The sequence below is a fragment of the Phalangium opilio genome, unplaced genomic scaffold (assembly GCF_054372755.1).
Source record: "Phalangium opilio isolate 3A_F unplaced genomic scaffold, DU_Popi_V2 ptg000037l_1, whole genome shotgun sequence".
Taxonomy (NCBI): domain Eukaryota; kingdom Metazoa; phylum Arthropoda; class Arachnida; order Opiliones; family Phalangiidae; genus Phalangium; species Phalangium opilio.
Genome location: NW_028324160.1, coordinates 7,422,485 through 7,431,891, shown reverse-complemented (window position 1 = coordinate 7,431,891; position 9,407 = coordinate 7,422,485). Strand labels below are relative to the sequence as shown.

Sequence of the window (9,407 nt, the reverse complement as noted above, 5' to 3'; positions counted from 1 at the left end):
GTTGTCGTGTTAAAAAAAAACCTTTTACTTGAAATTTAAAATTTACACCATTTTGTGTCTAATTTTGGATTTTTAAAACCCTTTACGGGGACCTTTGAGCCAACGGTTTTTCATGTTTTTTGCTTCTAGTGAAAATAATGCGATTTATCTAGGTATCGTAAAACGAAGTAGAAATATCTTCGTGTTTTTGATGTCTTACTGTTAAATTGAAATTTGTAATAAATAACATTTTGTGTTTAAATTGGACTTACTACATCCGCTATGGGGACCCCATTCCCAACATTATTTTATTATCCTTCATATGGATGAATAAAAGTTAACTTCGAAGGTTGTCGTGTTCAAAAAAAAAACCTTTTACTTGAAATTTAAAATTTACACCATTTTGTGTCTAATTTTGGATTTTTAAAACCCTTTACGGGGACCTTTGAGCCAACGGTTTTTCATGTTTTTTGCTTCTAGTGAAAATAATGCGATTTACCTAGGTATCGTAAAACGAAGTAGAAGTATCTTCGTGTTTTTGATTTCCTTCTGTTAAATTGAAATCAGTAATAAATTACATTTTGTGTTTAAATTTGAATTACTACATCCGCTATGGGGACGCCAATCGCAACGCTTTTATTATCTTTCATATGGATGAATAAATGTTAACTTTGAAGTTTGTCGTGTATAAAATTATTTAAAAAAACTTTTACTTGAAATTTATAATTTACCCCATTTTGTGTCTAATTTTTGATTTTAAAATACTTTACGGGGACTAATGATTTAAATTAGTAAAGTTCGTAAGGTTTCGTACAAAGCACTAAAAATAATTTTTATTTTTAATGGGGCCCCTATATTTCTTAATTGTTTCTAAAATTGAACTTTACCATCCTCTATGAGGCCATTGTTTCAACGTTCTTTAATGATTTTTGTTCTTGATGAAAATTTTGATATATACCATTTTAATTGAATTTTATTTGACATTTGGTAGGTGGATCATTGTTCCAAGTTTTAAGTTTTTAATAGTTTGTTTCTTGAGGTTTCGTATTACTATTTATGATTTTTCTAAATTTATACAAGTATTATTTTTAAGTTTTCAAAATGAATCTTGACAATATCAGCTACTTGATTACGCCTTATGCTTATCGTATTAACGTATTAAATTCCGTTTACTTTTGAATTGAGACATTTTGTTACCCATAACTCAAGCTTAGAGAATATTAGTGTATTGCTACTCTTACGGGGACAAAGTTAACCGGAAATACATCATAGATTTTGGTCCCCATAAAGAATGTAAAGAAAATTATGTAAATGTTTCCTTTAAAAATATTTGGAATTCATTTTAAGATGCAATTTGAAACAAGTCATAAAAGTGAAATATATTTTCGATTTTACGATAAAAGCGGAGGAGATATTGCGTTTTCTAAATGTCCCCGTAAGTGACTTTTTCAACTCACAATGCAATGTAGGACATGTATGGGTGTGTCTGTGTGTGTGTGTCTGTTGTTACACCCACGTGACCGCGTTCGCAGTTTCCAAATCGGAGCAAACGTGTTCGCCATTTCCGAACTGCTTTCACAGTCACGGAAATGGCTCCTCTACTTGAGTTCTCACACCACCATCTTCTGGTTTTTGTCCACCCCACACGGACACCAGTCTGTACATACTGGCTTCTAATCACCACCATCTTCTGGTCTTCGTCCATTCCACTTGGACACCAGTCTGTACATACTGGCTTCTATTCACCACCAACTTTAGGTCTTCGTCCATCCCACATGGACACCAGTCTGTACATACTGGCTTCTAATCACCACCATCTTTTGGTCTTCGTCCATCCCACATGGACACCAGTCTGTACATACTGGCTTCTAATCACCACCATCTTCTGGTCTTCGTCCATTCCACTTGGACACCAGTCTGTACACCTGGCTTCTACTCCATCGTCATCGTTGGGTTTAAGACATTCGCGGCGATCAGCTAGGGTTACGAGAAACGTCTAGCCTCCCTAAGGTGGGATCACCACCAAAGGTTTTCGCAATTGCGGTTGTTCTTGCTTTTAGCTGTAGTTCAACACCCTTATATACTACCTATTTGAGTAAGGCCAAGCAACCGGCGTATGCTTCATTTCAAAAGCCAATATTAGTCAAGTCTCTCAAGATTGTTTAATTGTTCTTTTTTAAAACGATGTAACGTTCAATAAGGCGAATAACTAACGAAGAAATTATTAAATATTAATTATATTTATTTTAATATTTAAGATAATCTTGTTTCTCAATTCAAAATTAATACGGAAAGAGTTAAAAAGCAGTCTATGTTTTTGTCTGTCTGTGTGTGTCCGTCCGTTGTTACAGTAGTGCGCTGCGTTAAAAGTTCGTTTTGTTTTGATGTGTAAAGAAATCCTACAGAACCATAATATTCCCTTTATCCTTAATATATATAAAGTGAATATGTGGAAATATTTTTCGTAATTTTGATGCATTTAGTACTTTTGTAGCTTTAAAGCTCTATTTCATTTTGATATTCCAAAGATTTTTTTTAATATTATTATTTAAAATGGATGTTTATATATTACTTAAGCTATACTACATCTGTTTATAGCATAATCCTTTCTAAAGTGAATACAAGCACAACGCTACTGTGTTGGTCAAATGAACTTTTATTTGTCAATAGGCCTAGTGAACCAAAAAGTAAACGCTTGGGTTTGGTTTTCGTTTCTGTAATGCAGAGACATTAACGGTTCAGAGTGAGCCGAAAGTTAAATACACTTTTAAATAATTAGGCTTAGATTTTGGGCGCGTTCAGTAACGCTCAACGGAGGCTCCGTTGAATGCGCATTCGCCACTGAACGATTTTCGGAACTTCCGGTTTGACGTCACGATTGTGAGCGAAGAGGCATCGAAGTCATCGGCTGTAAGAGCCGATTACTTCGTTGAGCAACGCATTTGTGACGTAGCAGCAATGGAGGAAATTTATCTCCCTGAACGATTTCGAGTTGTTAATTTGATGGATAATTTCGGAACTATTTATAAAATCGGCGTAACATCGACTGAATGCGAATGAATAGTGTCTGTTAATTATTTTATGAAATTTTTTCGATTATATCTATGAAGCTTTAAAAGTTATTGGGTTTGAAAGTTTAAGCCTTAGCTAAGTTACGGGTCAGTTTGCTCTTATTTCGGCTAGCAGGTCCTTGCGTTTGCATTTCCATGAACTGTAAGCAGATGATGCCACGCAAAGTTTGCAAAAACCGTTCATTAGCCTAATACGTCACATGACATCACGTTGATCAACGGAGCTCAACGCGTTTGGTATCCGTTGAGCGTTACTGAACGCACCCTTTATAATCATGGTGGAAATCTGGGCCGCGTTCAGCAGAGCCCAGCGCTGTTAGCAGTATCCTGCATAACGGGATTTTGTTTTTGAATTGTGACGTCACGGTGTTTAGCGCTGAGCTAGCGCGGTCTTCAAAGAAAATAGTCGGCTTTTTGGATAACGTGACGTAAAACGCATAGTTCTCAGCTTGGCGAAAAAACCATGGAGGAATTAATACAAATAGCTCTATGGGACTATAGCTATTTAATTGGCGTGAAACCAGTTGATCACGCGAGAATTTTAAGAGATATGTTAGTTTCTAATTTTAATTATAAAAGTTGTTATCTATGTCTATAAATATGTTATCATACAATTTTTGTTAAGCCTTGGTACCTTGCACGCTTTATTGCGCTAGCGTCATTTATAAAACGCCGATGACCGGAGAAAAGCTATGACGACAGAGCTCACCGTTAAACATTTCCAAAATCCGCTGTCTTTTTTGGTGAGCTCTGCTGAACGCAGCCCAGACCAGTGAAAGGTCTGATCGTAATCGGATAATAGCTTCGTGTTTTCATGCTTTTTATGGTACGCATTTAGTTTCAGTGTGTGTAGCCACAAATAAGCTTTGGTGTTTGTAACGTTAACAGTCATGTTGACAAACTAAGAAAATTGTTGAGGTGAAACGAGAGGATAGTGTTTACATGGCAACCCTGTTGTGAATATGGCTTTGAACATAGAGGTATACAGTTGAGGAGTAGAAAATTGGGCCTTTACAAAAACGTAAAGGTAATATCCCTCCAAAGTTTTATCTCTTCATTTCCCGTTTTTCCCCCCATCGGATGATTTTAATGTGTACAAGTATATCATTACTGGATGTAAAATGTCGTCTGATTTACAGTATATTTGCTATGCTTTGTATACTGCTTTAATATTTCATAAATTTTAACTTAAGAAACATTTCCATATCTGGGCAAATAAGTTAGTTAGTAGTCTTCTTGACTCGGAGAGGTAATATTTTGGTTTTCCCAACTTGTTAACGTATATTTTAGATGTTAGTTTCGACCAAGGCTTAAGTTGCCTTACTTAGGTCATGGATTTATAATAGAAGCTTACGCTTCATGGATATTTCACTGTAGCCTTCAGTAGGGCATTTTGATTTTAAACACATTTATGTCATAAAAATTCGCGCAGGTGGGGACTGGGGGGCCTGATGACGTAGAAATTGAGGCAAACTTTTTCTTTCGGCGAGCGTGCGCGCGCGCTATTAAAAATTACTACTCGACCACGTGAAAAACTTCAACCCCCTCTGAATTTGCCTCAAATTCTACGTCACAAACGCGCTTGCCAGGCTGGTACTATTTCAGACGAGGAATAAATGTTGTGCGCGTTTTAAGGTGAGTGAAATATCAAGGAAGCGTAAGCTTCTATTATAAATCCATGCTTAGGCAGACTATTGAGTGAGTCTATGCAATGGGTGATTGTAAAAGCTTGAAGGATAGATGGATCAGTGTTGGAAATAAGGATTGTTTTAAAACTGGACCTGTGGCCTAGGTATTTTAATTAAAATAACTGGCCACGGTGCCACTCACTGTAAACGTACAAGGGCAGTGAACGCAATGTCATGGATAATTGCAATCGTAAAGTGGACTGTAAAAGATACGGCTTTGATAGTTTAAAAATCGTGGCAGGATGTTCGTTTTGAAGTTGACCATAAAGCTCTGGTTCTAAAACGAATCTTATAAGAATTAGTAGAAGTGTAGAGCCATTTTTAACCTCGTCCTAGAAGTGAAAAATTTCGCATTTCAGGCAAAAAATTGTTTTATAATAGACTAGCTGTTACCCGCGGCGTCGCTCGCGTGTAATAAGAACTTCCATCAAAATGATACAAAGAATGGGTAGATTTTACTGATGACTAATATTTTTGTAGCACCCTAGGAGCGAAGGCACTCGGCGTCGCCCGTCAGCCCGTCGGGACATTTTTATTTCTTTCACTCGGACATTATTCCATACAGAAGGGTTTTTAAGTTTTTAGCCGCCATTTAAAAAGATGGCAACAAATCGAACCCAAAAGACCATTCAGTCTATCTATAGGTTAATGGAAACCCGTGTGCTAAATATCTGTGAAATCGGTTGAAACGCGCGGACTATGTTGCATAGAGAAGAGTTTTTACATTTCTGGGCGCCATTTTTTAAGATGGCGGCGGATTGGAAAAATCTTTCTTAGTACGCGCCAACTACTTATGGGTAACGTTCCTGCAAATTTTCAGCCTTCTAGGGCAAGCGGTTTGGGCTGGGCGTTGATTATCAGTCAGTCTGTCAGTCAGTCAGGACTTTGATTTATATAGATATGGATTAATACAAATGCAGACTGAAGGAACAGATATTAGATAAATAAGGACTTGGTTTGCCCAAGCCTAAAAAACAAAATGATAAGAGTTTTTTCCAGTTGACTGCGGCCGTATTCTGCAGAAAAGTTAAGCTCCTCCTTCTGCCCTTGGCTCTCTGATTGGACCGTCAACCATTGCCCTTGGCCTTTTAATTGGCTACGTTTACCGATGACGTTACATGCCTTGGCTCAGTGATTGGTGCAAATTCCGCGCAGACTCAGATGTAAACTATCAAATTATACACCAAATTCAAAATGTTTTTTCATAAACTGACAAATGAGTTACCGGTTAAACACCGGTTTTACTGGTTTCTTCGGTAACGCTATGTGCTGAACGCACTTACAGCAGACGACATTTCAACACTTTCTATCAACCTCCCGACGTTGATCAACGTGTCGAGTAAAGTGGTGAGTGTAATTTATGAAGGATTAATTAATTTATGAAGTATTCAACTAAACTCTTTAATTTTCCCCCTTAAAAATCCGATTTAAATAAAAACACACCATTTAATTTATTTCTTTCATTATTTATTACTTATTCAGATTGTGTGGCAACTGTCGATCGCAGTATAGAAGTCACTGCAGTAAAAAGGTGAGAGGGCTGATCGCCCGTGGTAACTGAATGGTTAAAGCCTTATTTGAGCACTTAGCATGACCAAAATCGCAAGAGCATCTCCATGATTCGTTCATGCTCTTGTGGTACTAACAATTTCGCACTTATTATATTCTCATGGAATGGTATGATCATGAGCGAGATACACCCATACCCTTTAATCAATATTTATCCTTTCCTCTCTCAGACGAGGTATATCTTCCAACTGCTGACGAAAAAGCTTATCCAGAGACTGAGTGTCAAGCCATTTGCGCCTCGCAACTAACACTGGAAGTCGTGGAAGCGCTTAACAACTGCAAATCGACATAACTTATAAAACATAACCAGTAACCATATTTACACTGAACAGTTACTTGAAAAGTAAGCATTTCAGTATGCAGCAATTGGTATAATCACCCCTTTGTTTCTCATAATATGAATATGGTAAATCTGAAATAGGTGTATAGTCTGTCAAACGAAAGAAGAGCCCTGAGAAATTTGTCCAAATTGGTGTCGCCACCATCGACCCTATAGTACTTTATCAACTTGTTGTGCTTTGTCAATAGTCGTCTGTAATATAGTCTGCTATGGCTTAATCGCAATAGAACCAATACATTTTGCAATATATATTTAATATGTTTATGTTTCATGGTTTTTTTTACGATCATCGAGTATTAAAGTATATAAAACAAAATTAACGACAAGACACCAGTTTTATCTTTGTTGAACTAGCATTGCAATATATTTAATGAAATAAGTTAAAGTAAAAGATTAAGCCTATCTGTTTATAGCAGACTATATTACAGACGACTATTGACAAATCAAAACAAGTTGATAAAGTACTATGGGGTCGATGGTGGCGACACCAATTTGGACAAATTTCTCAGGGTTCTTCTTTCGTTTGACAGACTATAATGAATGACAATAGAATAGTTAAGTTATATTTAAAATAGGTATGTGGTCATGAAGACTTCGGAGGATGTAAATTGCAATCATGCAACGGAAAAAAGCAATGAACTCTTGACAGTCAGAAATATGTAAAATTTAATACACGTGGAAAATAAATTGCTGAATTTTTGGGTTTGAGAGCGTATCAGGACTGATTGGGTGTTGGCATGCTGGTTATAAATAATGTCATCTTGAGTACAGGCTAGACATCATCAACATAATTCTACTGTGAACAGATTAAAAACATGCCATTAACGGTTTTAAAGCATTAAAGGCGGTAACAGACTTTTTCTTCTTTTTTAAACCCCTCCCCGGCTCCACTTAGCTCTATGAGGATGACAAGCACTATCCACACAGGCTCACAACCCCTTTAAATAACAGTCAATGATAACAAAAATTCAAATAATTTAAATAATGTTATGAAGTCTATCTAATAAATTATTCAATGCATGCATATAACCCATGCAATAAATATTATTGGCTTATTAAATGAAGCGTCTACTAAATTACAATATAAGTTAACAGTAAACTAACACGTATGTGAGAAATAAATCATAAAATACACGTAAATAGGGCATGTAAGAAATTAAATGGATTGAATGAGAAAAAAAGTACGTGTCAAATTGGATATTAAAGAAACGTTGGTGAAAATGAATTAATAGAATATCTACAATGAGTACTATAAAATCACAAAGGAGAATACAATAATCAGAGAGAGTTCATGCTGTCATGAAGAAAGTGCATGCCAAATTGAGCATTGAAAATAATCGAAATACAGGGAGACGTTATTCAAACAACCTCTCCTGGCATTTAGAAAATTATCTACAGTAAAGTAGAACATGCTTCGCTTGAGCTCGTCTTCAAAAAAAAACTAGTCATTATTTTCAGGCTGCAATTTTTCACTTCAGTCATGATGTTGGCTTGAATACTCTACACCTTTTATTTTTAAACCTTAGATTTTCGTATTCATTCCTAGCCCTTTCATTTTTAGTCATTATTTGCCAAACAGACGCAAACATGAGTAGGGCATCCAAACATGCATTAGCGGAAGCTATGAGCGTTTCTTGCTTTTCTTACTAGGCAGCGACTAAGCTATAAGAAAGTTTAGCCCATTTATAAATGAAACAATAAAGGAAGGCCATGCATGCAGAAACAATAGCAAGGATTGATGGAAAAAAGAACAATGAAATGTTAAAGTGAAGAATAAAATTAAAAGGACACCGCAGTAACTCTTAATGGTAAACTGACTTTGCAGCAACCCTCTATCTCAAAAAAATGTCCAAATGAAATTTTCAGAAGGTGGACTATTATACCCTACGTCGAATAGAAACCATTCTTATGATTATTTCTGTGTTCTTCAGTGGCAAGTGGATGAGCACCATGTTCATGGAAAGCAGAAGGCTCTTTGAGGAATCTACAGCAAAAACTGGAGGAAGGCTATTCAAGAAGCTTGCACCCACCTGCAACAAAAAATAATGTTAATAACATGGTTAATACATTACGAGAACGTACAAAATTTGCAATACGCAGAGCTTCACGTTCTTCTATAACATGTGGAATATTGTTGAGGAATGCCTTTCATTGTCACCAAGGGAAAGGGTTCTCTGTTGGCGGTGGACATCATTTACCTGCTTTGTGATATGTTATCACATCTTTGTCCTCTCTTGGGCGTGTCACTGATGACCAACAAGGGTACAACCTTCAACTCATAGAGGGAATGTGGCGCCTTTTTCAGTTTTTTTAAACATGTTTCATTACTATGTATAATTCATTACAATAACTACAAATAAATCTTACCAATGTTAGAACATATAAATGTAATTACAACTTCAAAAGTTGAAGATAAATTACACAGGAATGAAACAATTACTGTTTCACCATTACCAATAAAACTACTGACACAAAAATCTGTGTGCCCTTCACGTTATGCCTTCATTACGCTTAGGTAGTTGTGGTTCGATGTTATCAAAGCAACAACATGGAAACAGGGAAAGATTTGACGTTTAATACTTAATTCGACAATTACAATTGGTTTTTAATTTTTATACAAATAGGCCTATGTCAAGCACATTATTTACATGAAAATATATAACTTACTCAACGTTAAACGATGTTACCTTAACAAGCGGCTGTCTCAAATACGTTGACGTCATTTAAAATTAAAAAAGAGCAGACGGCACGAAATTACTA

The 9,407-nt window shown here is 36.2% G+C and overlaps 1 long non-coding RNA gene across 3 annotated transcripts; it reads left to right on the top strand.

Annotated features, from left to right (window-relative positions):
- The first annotated feature begins 5,790 nt into the window (after positions 1 to 5,790).
- On the top strand, positions 5,791 to 9,124 carry LOC149684086 (uncharacterized). 3 transcript variants are annotated; one of them, XR_016384180.1, is made up of 4 exons: positions 5,791 to 6,085; positions 6,221 to 6,269; positions 6,478 to 6,713; positions 7,223 to 9,124. It is a non-coding gene; the product is annotated as an uncharacterized LOC149684086 (long non-coding RNA). The 3 variants fall into 3 exon arrangements; XR_016384179.1 differs by having other exon boundaries at positions 6,221 to 6,713; positions 7,223 to 8,516; positions 8,579 to 9,124; XR_016384178.1 differs by lacking the exons at positions 5,791 to 6,085; positions 6,221 to 6,269 and adding an exon at positions 6,278 to 6,415.
- Positions 9,125 to 9,407: the final 283 nt, after the last annotated feature.